The sequence below is a fragment of the Ambystoma mexicanum genome, chromosome 1p, assembly GCF_040938575.1.
Source record: "Ambystoma mexicanum isolate Mex_15411 chromosome 1p, UKY_AmexF1_1, whole genome shotgun sequence".
NCBI classification, from domain to species: domain Eukaryota; kingdom Metazoa; phylum Chordata; class Amphibia; order Caudata; family Ambystomatidae; genus Ambystoma; species Ambystoma mexicanum.
Window position 1 is genome coordinate 1028522983 of NC_090921.1, and position 19359 is coordinate 1028542341.

General features: G+C 41.4%; 6 non-coding genes across 6 annotated transcripts; all 6 read right to left on the minus strand.

Moving 5' to 3' along the window:
- Positions 1-3356: 3356 nt before the first annotated feature.
- TRNAY-GUA (transfer RNA tyrosine (anticodon GUA)) lies at positions 3357-3442 on the minus strand. Its single transcript is given in 2 exon segments — positions 3357-3392; positions 3406-3442. It is a non-coding gene; the product is annotated as a tRNA-Tyr (tRNA).
- Positions 3443-8518: 5076 nt separating this feature from the next.
- On the minus strand, positions 8519-8604 carry TRNAY-GUA (transfer RNA tyrosine (anticodon GUA)). Its single transcript is given in 2 exon segments — positions 8519-8554; positions 8568-8604. It is a non-coding gene; the product is annotated as a tRNA-Tyr (tRNA).
- Positions 8605-9163: 559 nt separating this feature from the next.
- TRNAY-GUA (transfer RNA tyrosine (anticodon GUA)) lies at positions 9164-9249 on the minus strand. Its single transcript is given in 2 exon segments — positions 9164-9199; positions 9213-9249. It is a non-coding gene; the product is annotated as a tRNA-Tyr (tRNA).
- A 7014-nt stretch (positions 9250-16263) lies between these two features.
- Positions 16264-16349, minus strand: TRNAY-GUA (transfer RNA tyrosine (anticodon GUA)). Its single transcript is given in 2 exon segments — positions 16264-16299; positions 16313-16349. It is a non-coding gene; the product is annotated as a tRNA-Tyr (tRNA).
- A 1850-nt stretch (positions 16350-18199) lies between these two features.
- On the minus strand, positions 18200-18285 carry TRNAY-GUA (transfer RNA tyrosine (anticodon GUA)). Its single transcript is given in 2 exon segments — positions 18200-18235; positions 18249-18285. It is a non-coding gene; the product is annotated as a tRNA-Tyr (tRNA).
- Positions 18286-18844: 559 nt separating this feature from the next.
- Positions 18845-18930, minus strand: TRNAY-GUA (transfer RNA tyrosine (anticodon GUA)). The gene is given in 2 exon segments: positions 18845-18880; positions 18894-18930. It is a non-coding gene; the product is annotated as a tRNA-Tyr (tRNA).
- Between the last annotated feature and the right edge of the window lie 429 nt (positions 18931-19359).

Here is a 19359-nt window from a genome sequence, read left to right on the forward strand (position 1 = left end):
GTCACAGCCTCAAAGCAAAAGGCATCTATTTTCAGTGATGAAATATAATATAATTATAAATTGTCTGTTATTTTACTTTCCAAGTATTTTACTTTCCAAGCATTCAATAAAATGTGCATTTGGCAAAAGTGCTTTGAGACGGATTTGAACCAGCAACCTAAGGATGCCTGTTTTACCACTACAGTCCTCCGCTCTACCAACTGAGCTATCAAAGGCTTGGCAAATCATTCTCTAGCAAACTCAATACGAGCTTCCACTTCAACCGTCGACTTGTAAACATCTCTTGCAATTCGTGCAAAATACTACAAATTTGGCTTGTGAGGTTCCCGAATTGGGTAAAAGCACATCAGTTCCCAATTAAAAAAATGACCCCCTCCGCAGTCTCCCGCATGTTACTGACCACCATACTAAGGGGGAAAAGTTGAAAGGCGCGCCTCACAGGCCATCTCCTCAGAGTATTCAGCCGTGTTGGGCCTTGACAATATTTTAATATCTTGGATGTTGTATAGTGTTCTCCCATTTCCCTTGAGAAATCAAGATTGTCAAGGGGATTCTGCTGTTTTGTCAGTTCATAGCAAGAGATGGGGATCCAAAACACCTCACAGGAAACCAATGAAGATTGGTGTTGGACAGAAACATAACGTGGCGACAGCCTCAAAGCAAAAGGCATCTATTTTCAGTGATGAAATATAATATAATTATAAATTGTCTGTTATTTTATTTTCCAAGCATTTTACTTTCCAAGTATTCAATAAAATTTGCATTTGGCAAAAGTCCTTCAATCTGGATTTGAACCAGCGACCTAAGGATGCCTGTTTTACCACTACAGTCCTCTGCTCTACCAACTGAGCTATCGAAGGCTTGGCAAATCAGTCTCTAGCAAGCTCAATACGAGCTTCCACTTCAACCGTCGACATTCAAACATCTCTTGCAATTCGTGCAAAATACTACAAATTTGGCTTGTGAGGTTCCCGAATTGAGTAAAAGCACATCAGTTCCCAATTAAAAAAATGACCCCCTCCGCAGTCTCCCGCATGTTACTGACCACCATACTAAGGGGGAAAAGTTGAAAGGCGGCACCTCACAGGCCATCTCCTCAGAGTATTCAGCCGTGTTGGGCCTTGACAATATTTTAATATCTTGGATGGTGTATAGTGTTCTCTCATTTCCCTTGAGAAATCAAGATTGTCAAGGGGATTCTGCTGTTTTGCCAGTTCATAGCAAGAGATGGGGATCCAAAACACCTGACAGGAAACCAATGAAGATTCGTGTTGGACAGAAAAATAATGTGGCCACAGCCTCAAAGCAAAAGGCATCTATTTTCAGTGATGAAATATAATATAATTATAAATTGTCTGTTATTTTACTTTCCAAGTATTTTACTTTCCAAGTATTCAATAAAATGTGCATTTGGCAAAAGTCCTTCGAGCCGGATTTGAACCAGCGACCTAAGGATGCCTGTTTTACCACTACAGTCTTCCGCTCTACCAACTGAGCTATCGAAGGCTTGGCAAATCAACTCTAGCAAACTCAATACGAGCTTCCACTTCAACCGTCGACTTGTTAACATCTCTTGCAATTCGTGCAAAATACTACAAATTTGGCTTGTGAGGTTCCCGAATTGAGTAAAAGCACATCAGTTCCCAATTAAAAAAATGACCCCCTCCGCAGTCTCCCGCATGTTACTGACCACCATACTAAGGGGGAAAAGTTGAAAGGCGGCACCTCACAGGCCATCTCCTCAGAGTATTCAGCCGTGTTGGGCCTTGACAATATTTTAATATCTTGGATGGTGTATAGTGTTCTCTCATTTCCCTTGAGAAATCAAGATTGTCAAGGGGATTCTGCTGTTTTGCCAGTTCATAGCAAGAGATGGGGATCCAAAACACCTGACAGGAAACCAATGAAGATTCGTGTTGGACAGCAAAATAACGTGGCCACAGCCTCAAAGCAAAAGGCATCTATTTTCAGTGATGAAATATAATATAATTATAAATTGTCTGTTATTTTACTTTCCAAGTATTTTACTTTCCAAGTATTCAATAAAATGTGCATTTGGCAAAAGTCCTTCGAGCCGGATTTGAACCAGCGACCTAAGGATGCCTGTTTTACCACTACAGTCTTCCGCTCTACCAACTGAGCTATCGAAGGCTTGGCAAATCAACTCTAGCAAACTCAATACGAGCTTCCACTTCAACCGTCGACTTGTTAACATCTCTTGCAATTCGTGCAAAATAATACAAATTTGGCTTGTGAGGTTCCCGAATTGAGTAAAAGCACATCAGTTCCCAATTAAAAAAGTGACCCCCTCCGCAGTCTCCCGCATGTTACTGACCACCATACTAAGGGGGAAAAGTTGAAAGGCGGCACCTCATAGGCCATCTCCTCAGAGTATTCAGCCGCGTTGGGCCTTGACAATATTTTAATATCTTGGATGGTGTATAGTGTTCTCTCATTTCCCTTGAGAAATCAAGATTGTCAAGGGGATTCTGCTGTTTTGCCAGTTCATAGCAAGAGATGGGGATCCAAAACACCTCACAGGAAACCAATGAAGATTCGTGTTGGACAGAAAAATAACGTGGTCACAGCCTCAAAGCAAAAGGCATCTATTTTCAGTGATGAAATATAATATAATTATAAATTGTCTGTTATTTTACTTTCCAAGTATTTTACTTTCCAAGTATTCAATAAAATGTGCATTTGGCAAAAGTCCTTCGAGCCAGATTTGAACCAGCGACCTAAGGATGCCTGTTTTACCACTACAGTCCTCCGCTCTACCAACTGCGCTATCGAAGGCTTGGCAAATCAGTCTCTAGCAAGCTCAATACGAGCTTCCACTTCAACCGTCGACATTCAAACATCTCTTGCAATTCGTGCAAAATACTACAAATTTGGCTTGTGAGGTTCCCGAATTGAGTAAAAGCACATCAGTTCCCAATTAAAAAAATGACCCCCTCCTCAGTCTCCCACATGTTAATGACCACCATACTAAGGGGGAAAAGTTGAAAGGCGGCGCCTCACAGGCCATCTCCTCAGAGTATTCAGCCGTGTTGGGCCTTGACAATATTTTAATATCTTGGATGGTGTATAGTGTTCTCTCATTTCCCTTGAGAAATCAAGATTGTCAAGGGGATTCTGCTGTTTTGCCAGTTCATAGCAAGAGATGGGGATCCAAAACACCTGACAGGAAACCAATGAAGATTCGTGTTGGTCAGAAAAATAACGTGGCCACAGCCTCAAAGCAAAAGGCATCTATTTTCAGTGATGAAATATAATATAATTATAAATTGTCTGTTATTTTACTTTCCAAGTATTTTACTTTCCAAGTATTCAATAAAATGTGCATTTGGCAAAAGTCCTTCGAGCCGGATTTGAACCAGCGACCTAAGGATGCCTGTTTTACCACTACAGTCCTCCGCTCTACCAACTGAGCTATCGAAGGCTTGGCAAATCAACTCTAGCAAACTCAATACGAGCTTCCACTTCAACCGTCGACATTCAAACATCTCTTGCAATTCGTGCAAAATACTACAAATTTGGCTTGTGAGGTTCCCGAATTGAGTAAAAGCACATCAGTTCCCAATTAAAAAAATGACCCCCTCCTCAGTCTCCCACATGTTAATGACCACCATACTAAGGGGTAAAGTTGAAAGGCGGCCCCTCACAGGCCATCTCCTCAGAGTATTCAGCCGTGTTGGGCCTTGACAATATTTTAATATCTTGGATGGTGTATAGTGTTCTCTCATTTCCCTTGAGAAATCAAGATTGTCAAGGGGATTCTGCTGTTTTGCCAGTTCATAGCAAGAGATGGGGATCCAAAACACCTGACAGGAAACCAATGAAGATTCGTGTTGGACAGAAAAATAACGTGGCCACAGCCTCAAAGCAAAAGGCATCTATTTTCAGTGATGAAATATAATATAATTATAAATTGTCTGTTATTTTACTTTCCAAGTATTTTACTTTCCAAGTATTCAATAAAATGTGCATTTGGCAAAAGTCCTTCTAGCCGGATTTGAACCAGCGACCTAAGGATGCCTGTTTCACCACTACAGTCCTCCGCTCTACCAACTGAGCTATCGGCGGCTTGGCAAATCATTCTCTAGCAAACTCAATACGAGCTTCCACTTCAACCGTCGACTTGTAAACATCTCTTGCAATTCGTGCAAAATACTACAAATTTGGCTTGTGAGGTTCCCGAATTGAGTAAAAGCACATCAGTTCCCAATTAAAAAAATGACCCCCTCCGCAGTCTCCCGCATGTTACTGACCACCATACTAAGGGGGAAAAGTTGAAAGGCGGCGCCTCACAGGCCATCTCCTCAGAGTATTCAGCTGTGTTGGGCCTTGACAATATTTTAATATCTTGGATGGTGTATAGTGTTCTCTCATTTCCCTTGAGAAATCAAGATTGTCAAGGGGATTCTGCTGTTTTGCCAGTTCATAGCAAGAGATGGGGATCCAAAACACCTCACATGAAACCAATGAAGATTCGTGTTGGACAGAAACATAACGTGGCCACAGCCTCAAAGCAACAGGCATCTATTTTCAGTGATGAAATATAATATAATTATAAATTGTCTGTTATTTTACTTTCCAAGTATTTTACTTTCCAAGTATTTAATAAAATTTGCATTTGGCAAAAGTCCTTCGAGCCGGATTTGAAACAGCGACCTAAGGATGCCTGTTGTACTACTACAGTCCTCCGCTCTACCAACTGAGCTATCGAAGGCTTGGCAAATCATTCTCTAGCAAACTCAATACGAGCTTCCACTTCAACCGTCGACTTGTAAACATCTCTTGCAATTCGTGCAAAATACTACAAATTTGGCTTGTGAGGTTCCCGAATTGAGTAAAAGCACATCAGTTCCCAATTAAAAAAATTACCCCCTCCGCAGTCTCCCGCATGTTACTGACCACCATACTAAGGGGGAAAAGTTGAAAGGCGGCACCTCACAGGCCATCTCCTCAGAGTATTCAGCCGCGTTGGGCCTTGACAATATTTTAATATCTTGGATGGTGTATAGTGTTCTCTCATTTCCCTTGAGAAATCAAGATTGTCAAGGGGATTCTGCTGTTTTGCCAGTTCATAGCAAGAGATGGGGATCCAAAACACCTCACAGGAAACCAATGAAGATTCGTGTTGGACAGAAAAATAACGTGGTCACAGCCTCAAAGCAAAAGGCATCTATTTTCAGTGATGAAATATAATATAATTATAAATTGTCTGTTATTTTACTTTCCAAGTATTTTACTTTCCAAGCATTCAATAAAATGTGCATTTGGCAAAAGTGCTTTGAGACGGATTTGAACCAGCAACCTAAGGATGCCTGTTTTACCACTACAGTCCTCCGCTCTACCAACTGAGCTATCAAAGGCTTGGCAAATCATTCTCTAGCAAACTCAATACGAGCTTCCACTTCAACCGTCGACTTGTAAACATCTCTTGCAATTCGTGCAAAATACTACAAATTTGGCTTGTGAGGTTCCCGAATTGGGTAAAAGCACATCAGTTCCCAATTAAAAAAATGACCCCCTCCGCAGTCTCCCGCATGTTACTGACCACCATACTAAGGGGGAAAAGTTGAAAGGCGCGCCTCACAGGCCATCTCCTCAGAGTATTCAGCCGTGTTGGGCCTTGACAATATTTTAATATCTTGGATGTTGTATAGTGTTCTCCCATTTCCCTTGAGAAATCAAGATTGTCAAGGGGATTCTGCTGTTTTGTCAGTTCATAGCAAGAGATGGGGATCCAAAACACCTCACAGGAAACCAATGAAGATTGGTGTTGGACAGAAACATAACGTGGCGACAGCCTCAAAGCAAAAGGCATCTATTTTCAGTGATGAAATATAATATAATTATAAATTGTCTGTTATTTTATTTTCCAAGCATTTTACTTTCCAAGTATTCAATAAAATTTGCATTTGGCAAAAGTCCTTCAATCTGGATTTGAACCAGCGACCTAAGGATGCCTGTTTTACCACTACAGTCCTCTGCTCTACCAACTGAGCTATCGAAGGCTTGGCAAATCAGTCTCTAGCAAGCTCAATACGAGCTTCCACTTCAACCGTCGACATTCAAACATCTCTTGCAATTCGTGCAAAATACTACAAATTTGGCTTGTGAGGTTCCCGAATTGAGTAAAAGCACATCAGTTCCCAATTAAAAAAATGACCCCCTCCGCAGTCTCCCGCATGTTACTGACCACCATACTAAGGGGGAAAAGTTGAAAGGCGGCACCTCACAGGCCATCTCCTCAGAGTATTCAGCCGTGTTGGGCCTTGACAATATTTTAATATCTTGGATGGTGTATAGTGTTCTCTCATTTCCCTTGAGAAATCAAGATTGTCAAGGGGATTCTGCTGTTTTGCCAGTTCATAGCAAGAGATGGGGATCCAAAACACCTGACAGGAAACCAATGAAGATTCGTGTTGGACAGAAAAATAACGTGGCCACAGCCTCAAAGCAAAAGGCATCTATTTTCAGTGATGAAATATAATATAATTATAAATTGTCTGTTATTTTACTTTCCAAGTATTTTACTTTCCAAGTATTCAATAAAATGTGCATTTGGCAAAAGTCCTTCGAGCCGGATTTGAACCAGCGACCTAAGGATGCCTGTTTTACCACTACAGTCTTCCGCTCTACCAACTGAGCTATCGAAGGCTTGGCAAATCAACTCTAGCAAACTCAATACGAGCTTCCACTTCAACCGTCGACTTGTTAACATCTCTTGCAATTCGTGCAAAATACTACAAATTTGGCTTGTGAGGTTCCCGAATTGAGTAAAAGCACATCAGTTCCCAATTAAAAAAATGACCCCCTCCGCAGTCTCCCGCATGTTACGGACCACCATACTAAGGGGGAAAAGTTGAAAGGCGGCACCTCACAGGCCATCTCCTCAGAGTATTCAGCCGTGTTGGGCCTTGACAATATTTTAATATCTTGGATGGTGTATAGTGTTCTCTCATTTCCCTTGAGAAATCAAGATTGTCAAGGGGATTCTGCTGTTTTGCCAGTTCATAGCAAGAGATGGGGATCCAAAACACCTGACAGGAAACCAATGAAGATTCGTGTTGGACAGAAAAATAACGTGGCCACAGCCTCAAAGCAAAAGGCATCTATTTTCAGTGATGAAATATAATATAATTATAAATTGTCTGTTATTTTACTTTCCAAGTATTTTACTTTCCAAGTATTCAATAAAATGTGCATTTGGCAAAAGTCCTTCGAGCCGGATTTGAACCAGCGACCTAAGGATGCCTGTTTTACCACTACAGTCTTCCGCTCTACCAACTGAGCTATCGAAGGCTTGGCAAATCAACTCTAGCAAACTCAATACGAGCTTCCACTTCAACCGTCGACTTGTTAACATCTCTTGCAATTCGTGCAAAATACTACAAATTTGGCTTGTGAGGTTCCCGAATTGAGTAAAAGCACATCAGTTCCCAATTAAAAAAATGACCCCCTCCGCAGTCTCCCGCATGTTACGGACCACCATACTAAGGGGGAAAAGTTGAAAGGCGGCACCTCACAGGCCATCTCCTCAGAGTATTCAGCCGTGTTGGGCCTTGACAATATTTTAATATCTTGGATGGTGTATAGTGTTCTCTCATTTCCCTTGAGAAATCAAGATTGTCAAGGGGATTCTGCTGTTTTGCCAGTTCATAGCAAGAGATGGGGATCCAAAACACCTGACAGGAAACCAATGAAGATTCGTGTTGGACAGAAAAATAACGTGGCCACAGCCTCAAAGCAAAAGGCATCTATTTTCAGTGATGAAATATAATATAATTATAAATTGTCTGTTATTTTACTTTCCAAGTATTTTACTTTCCAAGTATTCAATAAAATGTGCATTTGGCAAAAGTCCTTCGAGCCGGATTTGAACCAGCGACCTAAGGATGCCTGTTTTACCACTACAGTCTTCCGCTCTACCAACTGAGCTATCGAAGGCTTGGCAAATCAACTCTAGCAAACTCAATACGAGCTTCCACTTCAACCGTCGACTTGTTAACATCTCTTGCAATTCGTGCAAAATAATACAAATTTGGCTTGTGAGGTTCCCGAATTGAGTAAAAGCACATCAGTTCCCAATTAAAAAAGTGACCCCCTCCGCAGTCTCCCGCATGTTACTGACCACCATACTAAGGGGGAAAAGTTGAAAGGCGGCACCTCACTGGCCATCTCCTCAGAGTATTCAGCCGCGTTGGGCCTTGACAATATTTTAATATCTTGGATGGTGTATACTGTTCTCTCATTTCCCTTGAGAAATCAAGATTGTCAAGGGGATTCTGCTGTTTTGCCAGTTCATAGCAAGAGATGGGGATCCAAAACACCTCACAGGAAACCAATGAAGATTCGTGTTGGACAGAAAAATAACGTGGCCACAGCCTCAAAGCAAAAGGCATCTATTTTCAGTGATGAAATATAATATAATTATAAATTGTCTGTTATTTTACTTTCCAAGTATTTTACTTTCCAAGTATTCAATAAAATGTGCATTTGGCAAAAGTCCTTCGAGCCGGATTTGAACCAGCGACCTAAGGATGCCTGTTTTACCACTACAGTCCTCCGCTCTACCAACTGAGCTATCGAAGGCTTGGCAAATCAACTCTAGCAAACTCAATACGAGCTTCCACTTCAACCGTCGACTTGTAAACATCTCTTGCAATTCGTGCTAAATACTACAAATTTGGCTTGTGAGGTTCCCGAATTGAGTAAAAGCACATCAGTTCCCAATTAAAAAAATGACCCCCTCCTCAGTCTCCCACATGTTAATGACCACCATACTAAGGGGGAAAAGTTGAAAGGCGGCCCCTCACAGGCCATCTCCTCAGAGTATTCAGCCGTGTTGGGCCTTGACAATATTTTAATATCTTGGATGGTGTATAGTGTTCTCTCATTTCCCTTGAGAAATCAAGATTGTCAAGGGGATTCTGCTGTTTTGCCAGTTCATAGCAAGAGATGGGGATCCAAAACACCTCACAGGAAACCAATGAAGATTCGTGTTGGACAGAAAAATAACGTGGCCACAGCCTCAAAGCAAAAGGCATCTATTTTCAGTGATGAAATATAATATAATTATAAATTGTCTGTTATTTTACTTTCCAAGTATTTTACTTTCCAAGTATTCAATAAAATGTGCATTTGGCAAAAGTCCTTCGAGCCGGATTTGAACCAGCGACCTAAGGATGCCTGTTTTACCACTACAGTCCTCCGCTCTACCAACTGAGCTATCGAAGGCTTGGCAAATCAACTCTAGCAAACTCAATACGAGCTTCCACTTCAACCGTCGACTTGTAAACATCTCTTGCAATTCGTGCTAAATACTACAAATTTGGCTTGTGAGGTTCCCGAATTGAGTAAAAGCACATCAGTTCCCAATTAAAAAAATGACCCCCTCCGCAGTCTCCCGCATGTTACTGACCACCATACTAAGGGGGAAAAGTTGAAAGGCGGCACCTCATAGGCCATCTCCTCAGAGTATTCAGCCGCGTTGGGCCTTGACAATATTTTAATATCTTGGATGGTGTATAGTGTTCTCCCATTTCCCTTGAGAAATCAAGATTGTCAAGGGGATTCTGCTGTTTTGTCAGTTCATAGCAAGAGATGGGGATCCAAAATACCTCACAGGAAACCAACGAAGATTGGTGTCGGACAGAAAAATAACGTGGCCACAGCCTCAAAGCAAAAGGCATCTATTTTCAGTGATGAAATATAATATAATTATAAATTGTCTGTTATTTTACATTCCAAGTATTTTACTTTCCAAGCATTCAATAAAATGTGCATTTGGCAAAAGTGCTTTGAGCCGGATTTGAACCAGCAACCTAAGGATGCCTGTTTTACCACTACAGTCCTCCGCTCTACCAACTGAGCTATCAAAGGCTTGGCAAATCATTCTCTAGCAAACTCAATACGAGCTTCCACTTCAACCGTCGACTTGTAAACATCTCTTGCAATTCGTGCAAAATACTACAAATTTGGCTTGTGAGGTTCCCGAATTGGGTAAAAGCACATCAGTTCCCAATTAAAAAAATGACCCCCTCCTCAGTCTCCCACATGTTAATGACCACCATACTAAGGGGGAAAAGTTGAAAGGCGGCGCCTCACAGGCCATCTCCTCAGAGTATTCAGCCGTGTTGGGCCTTGACAATATTTTAATATCTTGGATGGTGTATAGTGTTCTCTCATTTCCCTTGAGAAATCAAGATTGTCAAGGGGATTCTGCTGTTTTGCCAGTTCATAGCAAGAGATGGGGATCCAAAACACCTGACAGGAAACCAATGAAGATTCGTGTTGGACAGAAAAATAACGTGGTCACAGCCTCAAAGCAAAAGGCATCTATTTTCAGTGATGAAATATAATATAATTATAAATTGTCTGTTATTTTACATTCCAAGTATTTTACTTTCCAAGTATTCAATAAAATGTGCATTTGGCAAAAGTCCTTCGAGCCGGATTTGAACCAGTGACCTAAGGATGCCTGTTTTACCCCTACAGTCCTCCACTCTACCAACTGAGCTATCGAAGGCTTGGCAAATCAGTCTCTAGCAAGCTCAATACGAGCTTCCACTTCAACCGTCGACATTCAAACATCTCTTGCAATTCGTGCAAAATACTACAAATTTGGCTTGTGAGGTTCCCGAATTGAGTAAAAGCACATCAGTTCACAATTAAAAAAATGACCCCCTCCGCAGTCTCCCGCATGTTACTGACCACCATACAAAGGAGGAAAAGTTGAAAGGCGGCGCCTCACAGGCCATCTCCTCAGAGTATTCATCAGTGTTCGGCCTTGACAATATTTTAATATCTTGGATGGTGTATAGTGTTCTCCCATTTCCCTTGAGAAATCAAGATTGTCAAGGGGATTCTGCTGTTTTGTCAGTTCATAGCAAGAGATGGGGATCCAAAATACCTCACAGGAAACCAACGAAGATTGGTGTCGGACAGAAAAATAACGTGGCCACAGCCTCAAAGCAAAAGGCATCTATTTTCAGTGATGAAATATAATATAATTATAAATTGTCTGTTATTTTACATTCCAAGTATTTTACTTTCCAAGCATTCAATAAAATGTGCATTTGGCAAAAGTGCTTTGAGCCGGATTTGAACCAGCAACCTAAGGATGCCTGTTTTACCACTACAATCCTCCGCTCTACCAACTGAGCTATCAAAGGCTTGGCAAATCATTCTCTAGCAAACTCAATACGAGCTTCCACTTCAACCGTCGACTTGTAAACATCTCTTGCAATTCGTGCAAAATACTACAAATTTGGCTTGTGAGGTTCCCGAATTGGGTAAAAGCACATCAGTTCCCAATTAAAAAAATGACCCCCTCCGCAGTCTCCCGCATGTTACTGACCACCATACTAAGGGGGAAAAGTTGAAAGGCGCGCCTCACAGGCCATCTCCTCAGAGTATTCAGCCGTGTTGGGCCTTGACAATATTTTAATATCTTGGATGTTGTATAGTGTTCTCCCATTTCCCTTGAGAAATCAAGATTGTCAAGGGGATTCTGCTGTTTTGTCAGTTCATAGCAAGAGATGGGGATCCAAAACACCTCACAGGAAACCAATGAAGATTGGTGTTGGACAGAAACATAACGTGGCGACAGCCTCAAAGCAAAAGGCATCTATTTTCAGTGATGAAATATAATATAATTATAAATTGTCTGTTATTTTATTTTCCAAGCATTTTACTTTCCAAGTATTCAATAAAATTTGCATTTGGCAAAAGTCCTTCAATCTGGATTTGAACCAGCGACCTAAGGATGCCTGTTTTACCACTACAGTCCTCTGCTCTACCAACTGAGCTATCGAAGGCTTGGCAAATCAGTCTCTAGCAAGCTCAATACGAGCTTCCACTTCAACCGTCGACATTCAAACATCTCTTGCAATTCGTGCAAAATACTACAAATTTGGCTTGTGAGGTTCCCGAATTGAGTAAAAGCACATCAGTTCCCAATTAAAAAAATGACCCCCTCCTCAGTCTCCCACATGTTAATGACCACCATACTAAGGGGTAAAGTTGAAAGGCGGCCCCTCACAGGCCATCTCCTCAGAGTATTCAGCCGTGTTGGGCCTTGACAATATTTTAATATCTTGGATGGTGTATAGTGTTCTCTCATTTCCCTTGAGAAATCAAGATTGTCAAGGGGATTCTGCTGTTTTGCCAGTTCATAGCAAGAGATGGGGATCCAAAACACCTGACAGGAAACCAATGAAGATTCGTGTTGGACAGAAAAATAACGTGGCCACAGCCTCAAAGCAAAAGGCATCTATTTTCAGTGATGAAATATAATATAATTATAAATTGTCTGTTATTTTACTTTCCAAGTATTTTACTTTCCAAGTATTCAATAAAATGTGCATTTGGCAAAAGTCCTTCTAGCCGGATTTGAACCAGCGACCTAAGGATGCCTGTTTCACCACTACAGTCCTCCGCTCTACCAACTGAGCTATCGGCGGCTTGGCAAATCATTCTCTAGCAAACTCAATACGAGCTTCCACTTCAACCGTCGACTTGTAAACATCTCTTGCAATTCGTGCAAAATACTACAAATTTGGCTTGTGAGGTTCCCGAATTGAGTAAAAGCACATCAGTTCCCAATTAAAAAAATGACCCCCTCCGCAGTCTCCCGCATGTTACTGACCACCATACTAAGGGGGAAAAGTTGAAAGGCGGCGCCTCACAGGCCATCTCCTCAGAGTATTCAGCTGTGTTGGGCCTTGACAATATTTTAATATCTTGGATGGTGTATAGTGTTCTCTCATTTCCCTTGAGAAATCAAGATTGTCAAGGGGATTCTGCTGTTTTGCCAGTTCATAGCAAGAGATGGGGATCCAAAACACCTCACATGAAACCAATGAAGATTCGTGTTGGACAGAAACATAACGTGGCCACAGCCTCAAAGCAACAGGCATCTATTTTCAGTGATGAAATATAATATAATTATAAATTGTCTGTTATTTTACTTTCCAAGTATTTTACTTTCCAAGTATTTAATAAAATTTGCATTTGGCAAAAGTCCTTCGAGCCGGATTTGAAACAGCGACCTAAGGATGCCTGTTGTACTACTACAGTCCTCCGCTCTACCAACTGAGCTATCGAAGGCTTGGCAAATCATTCTCTAGCAAACTCAATACGAGCTTCCACTTCAACCGTCGACTTGTAAACATCTCTTGCAATTCGTGCAAAATACTACAAATTTGGCTTGTGAGGTTCCCGAATTGAGTAAAAGCACATCAGTTCCCAATTAAAAAAATTACCCCCTCCGCAGTCTCCCGCATGTTACTGACCACCATACTAAGGGGGAAAAGTTGAAAGGCGGCACCTCACAGGCCATCTCCTCAGAGTATTCAGCCGCGTTGGGCCTTGACAATATTTTAATATCTTGGATGGTGTATAGTGTTCTCTCATTTCCCTTGAGAAATCAAGATTGTCAAGGGGATTCTGCTGTTTTGCCAGTTCATAGCAAGAGATGGGGATCCAAAACACCTCACAGGAAACCAATGAAGATTCGTGTTGGACAGAAAAATAACGTGGTCACAGCCTCAAAGCAAAAGGCATCTATTTTCAGTGATGAAATATAATATAATTATAAATTGTCTGTTATTTTACTTTCCAAGTATTTTACTTTCCAAGCATTCAATAAAATGTGCATTTGGCAAAAGTGCTTTGAGACGGATTTGAACCAGCAACCTAAGGATGCCTGTTTTACCACTACAGTCCTCCGCTCTACCAACTGAGCTATCAAAGGCTTGGCAAATCATTCTCTAGCAAACTCAATACGAGCTTCCACTTCAACCGTCGACTTGTAAACATCTCTTGCAATTCGTGCAAAATACTACAAATTTGGCTTGTGAGGTTCCCGAATTGGGTAAAAGCACATCAGTTCCCAATTAAAAAAATGACCCCCTCCGCAGTCTCCCGCATGTTACTGACCACCATACTAAGGGGGAAAAGTTGAAAGGCGCGCCTCACAGGCCATCTCCTCAGAGTATTCAGCCGTGTTGGGCCTTGACAATATTTTAATATCTTGGATGTTGTATAGTGTTCTCCCATTTCCCTTGAGAAATCAAGATTGTCAAGGGGATTCTGCTGTTTTGTCAGTTCATAGCAAGAGATGGGGATCCAAAACACCTCACAGGAAACCAATGAAGATTGGTGTTGGACAGAAACATAACGTGGCGACAGCCTCAAAGCAAAAGGCATCTATTTTCAGTGATGAAATATAATATAATTATAAATTGTCTGTTATTTTATTTTCCAAGCATTTTACTTTCCAAGTATTCAATAAAATTTGCATTTGGCAAAAGTCCTTCAATCTGGATTTGAACCAGCGACCTAAGGATGCCTGTTTTACCACTACAGTCCTCTGCTCTACCAACTGAGCTATCGAAGGCTTGGCAAATCAGTCTCTAGCAAGCTCAATACGAGCTTCCACTTCAACCGTCGACATTCAAACATCTCTTGCAATTCGTGCAAAATACTACAAATTTGGCTTGTGAGGTTCCCGAATTGAGTAAAAGCACATCAGTTCCCAATTAAAAAAATGACCCCCTCCGCAGTCTCCCGCATGTTACTGACCACCATACTAAGGGGGAAAAGTTGAAAGGCGGCACCTCACAGGCCATCTCCTCAGAGTATTCAGCCGTGTTGGGCCTTGACAATATTTTAATATCTTGGATGGTGTATAGTGTTCTCTCATTTCCCTTGAGAAATCAAGATTGTCAAGGGGATTCTGCTGTTTTGCCAGTTCATAGCAAGAGATGGGGATCCAAAACACCTGACAGGAAACCAATGAAGATTCGTGTTGGACAGAAAAATAACGTGGCCACAGCCTCAAAGCAAAAGGCATCTATTTTCAGTGATGAAATATAATATAATTATAAATTGTCTGTTATTTTACTTTCCAAGTATTTTACTTTCCAAGTATTCAATAAAATGTGCATTTGGCAAAAGTCCTTCGAGCCGGATTTGAACCAGCGACCTAAGGATGCCTGTTTTACCACTACAGTCTTCCGCTCTACCAACTGAGCTATCGAAGGCTTGGCAAATCAACTCTAGCAAACTCAATACGAGCTTCCACTTCAACCGTCGACTTGTTAACATCTCTTGCAATTCGTGCAAAATACTACAAATTTGGCTTGTGAGGTTCCCGAATTGAGTAAAAGCACATCAGTTCCCAATTAAAAAAATGACCCCCTCCGCAGTCTCCCGCATGTTACTGACCACCATACTAAGGGGGAAAAGTTGAAAGGCGGCACCTCACAGGCCATCTCCTCAGAGTATTCAGCCGTGTTGGGCCTTGACAATATTTTAATATCTTGGATGGTGTATAGTGTTCTCTCATTTCCCTTGAGAAATCAAGATTGTCAAGGGGATTCTGCTGTTTTGCCAGTTCATAGCAAGAGATGGGGATCCAAAACACCTGACAGGAAACCAATGAAGATTCGTGTTGGACAGAAAAATAACGTGGCCACAGCCTCAAAGCAAAAGGCATCTATTTTCAGTGATGAAATATAATATAATTATAAATTGTCTGTTATTTTACTTTCCAAGTATTTTACTTTCCAAGTATTCAATAAAATGTGCATTTGGCAAAAGTCCTTCGAGCCGGATTTGAACCAGCGACCTAAGGATGCCTGTTTTACCACTACAGTCTTCCGCTCTACCAACTGAGCTATCGAAGGCTTGGCAAATCAACTCTAGCAAACTCAATACGAGCTTCCACTTCAACCGTCGACTTGTTAACATCTCTTGCAATTCGTGCAAAATAATACAAATTTGGCTTGTGAGGTTCCCGAATTGAGTAAAAGCACATCAGTTCCCAATTAAAAAAGTGACCCCCTCCGCAGTCTCCCGCATGTTACTGACCACCATACTAAGGGGGAAAAGTTGAAAGGCGGCACCTCACTGGCCATCTCCTCAGAGTATTCAGCCGCGTTGGGCCTTGACAATATTTTAATATCTTGGATGGTGTATACTGTTCTCTCATTTCCCTTGAGAAATCAAGATTGTCAAGGGGATTCTGCTGTTTTGCCAGTTCATAGCAAGAGATGGGGATCCAAAACACCTCACAGGAAACCAATGAAGATTCGTATTGGACAGAAAAATAACGTGGCCACAGCCTCAAAGCAAAAGGCATCTATTTTCAGTGATGAAATATAATATAATTATAAATTGTCTGTTATTTTACTTTCCAAGTATTTTACTTTCCAAGTATTCAATAAAATGTGCATTTGGCAAAAGTCCTTCGAGCCGGATTTGAACCAGCGACCTAAGGATGCCTGTTTTACCACTACAGTCCTCCGCTCTACCAACTGAGCTATCGAAGGCTTGGCAAATCAACTCTAGCAAACTCAATACGAGCTTCCACTTCAACCGTCGACTTGTAAACATCTCTTGCAATTCGTGCTAAATACTACAAATTTGGCTTGTGAGGTTCCCGAATTGAGTAAAAGCACATCAGTTCCCAATTAAAAAAATGACCCCCTCCTCAGTCTCCCACATGTTAATGACCACCATACTAAGGGGGAAAAGTTGAAAGGCGGCCCCTCACAGGCCATCTCCTCAGAGTATTCAGCCGTGTTGGGCCTTGACAATATTTTAATATCTTGGATGGTGTATAGTGTTCTCTCATTTCCCTTGAGAAATCAAGATTGTCAAGGGGATTCTGCTGTTTTGCCAGTTCATAGCAAGAGATGGGGATCCAAAACACCTCACAGGAAACCAATGAAGATTCGTGTTGGACAGAAAAATAACGTGGCCACAGCCTCAAAGCAAAAGGCATCTATTTTCAGTGATGAAATATAATATAATTATAAATTGTCTGTTATTTTACTTTCCAAGTATTTTACTTTCCAAGTATTCAATAAAATGTGCATTTGGCAAAAGTCCTTCGAGCCGGATTTGAACCAGCGACCTAAAGATGCCTGTTTTACCACTACAGTCCTCCGCTCTACCAACTGAGCTATCGAAGGCTTGGCAAATCAACTCTAGCAAACTCAATACGAGCTTCCACTTCAACCGTCGACTTGTAAACATCTCTTGCAATTCGTGCTAAATACTACAAATTTGGCTTGTGAGGTTCCCGAATTGAGTAAAAGCACATCAGTTCCCAATTAAAAAAATGACCCCCTCCGCAGTCTCCCGCATGTTACTGACCACCATACTAAGGGGGAAAAGTTGAAAGGCGGCACCTCATAGGCCATCTCCTCAGAGTATTCAGCCGCGTTGGGCCTTGACAATATTTTAATATCTTGGATGGTGTATAGTGTTCTCTCATTTCCCTTGAGAAATCAAGATTGTCAAGGGGATTCTGCTGTTTTGCCAGTTCATAGCAAGAGATGGGGATCCAAAACACCTCACAGGAAACCAATGAAGATTCGTGTTGGACAGAAAAATAACGTGGTCACAGCCTCAAAGCAAAAGGCATCTATTTTCAGTGATGAAATATAATATAATTATAAATTGTCTGTTATTTTACTTTCCAAGTATTTTACTTTCCAAGTATTCAATAAAATGTGCATTTGGCAAAAGTCCTTCGAGCCAGATTTGAACCAGCGACCTAAGGATGCCTGTTTTACCACTACAGTCCTCCGCTCTACCAACTGCGCTATCGAAGGCTTGGCAAATCAGTCTCTAGCAAGCTCAATACGAGCTTCCACTTCAACCGTCGACATTCAAACATCTCTTGCAATTCGTGCAAAATACTACAAATTTGGCTTGTGAGGTTCCCGAATTGAGTAAAAGCACATCAGTTCCCAATTAAAAAAATGACCCCCTCCTCAGTCTCCCACATGTTAATGACCACCATACTAAGGGGGAAAAGTTGAAAGGCGGCGCCTCACAGGCCATCTCCTCAGAGTATTCAGCCGTGTTGGGCCTTGACAATATTTTAATATCTTGGATGGTGTATAGTGTTCTCTCATTTCCCTTGAGAAATCAAGATTGTCAAGGGGATTCTGCTGTTTTGCCAGTTCATAGCAAGAGATGGGGATCCAAAACACCTGACAGGAAACCAATGAAGATTCGTGTTGGTCAGAAAAATAACGTGGCCACAGCCTCAAAGCAAAAGGCATCTATTTTCAGTGATGAAATATAATATAATTATAAATTGTCTGTTATTTTACTTTCCAAGTATTTTACTTTCCAAGTATTCAATAAAATGTGCATTTGGCAAAAGTCCTTCGAGCCGGATTTGAACCAGCGACCTAAGGATGCCTGTTTTACCACTACAGTCCTCCGCTCTACCAACTGAGCTATCGAAGGCTTGGCAAATCAACTCTAGCAAACTCAATACGAGCTTCCACTTCAACCGTCGACTTGTAAACATCTCTTGCAATTCGTGCTAAATACTACAAATTTGGCTTGTGAGGTTCCCGAATTGAGTAAAAGCACATCAGTTCCCAATTAAAAAAATGACCCCCTCCTCAGTCTCCCACATGTTAATGACCACCATACTAAGGGGGAAAAGTTGAAAGGCGGCCCCTCACAGGCCATCTCCTCAGAGTATTCAGCCGTGTTGGGCCTTGACAATATTTTAATATCTTGGATGGTGTATAGTGTTCTCTCATTTCCCTTGAGAAATCAAGATTGTCAAGGGGATTCTGCTGTTTTGCCAGTTCATAGCAAGAGATGGGGATCCAAAACACCTCACAGGAAACCAATGAAGATTCGTGTTGGACAGAAAAATAACGTGGCCACAGCCTCAAAGCAAAAGGCATCTATTTTCAGTGATGAAATATAATATAATTATAAATTGTCTGTTATTTTACTTTCCAAGTATTTTACTTTCCAAGTATTCAATAAAATGTGCATTTGGCAAAAGTCCTTCGAGCCGGATTTGAACCAGCGACCTAAGGATGCCTGTTTTACCACTACAGTCCTCCGCTCTACCAACTGAGCTATCGAAGGCTTGGCAAATCAACTCTAGCAAACTCAATACGAGCTTCCACTTCAACCGTCGACTTGTAAACATCTCTTGCAATTCGTGCTAAATACTACAAATTTGGCTTGTGAGGTTCCCGAATTGAGTAAAAGCACATCAGTTCCCAATTAAAAAAATGACCCCCTCCGCAGTCTCCCGCATGTTACTGACCACCATACTAAGGGGGAAAAGTTGAAAGGCGGCACCTCATAGGCCATCTCCTCAGAGTATTCAGCCGCGTTGGGCCTTGACAATATTTTAATATCTTGGATGGTGTATAGTGTTCTCTCATTTCCCTTGAGAAATCAAGATTGTCAAGGGGATTCTGCTGTTTTGCCAGTTCATAGCAAGAGATGGGGATCCAAAACACCTCACAGGAAACCAATGAAGATTCGTGTTGGACAGAAAAATAACGT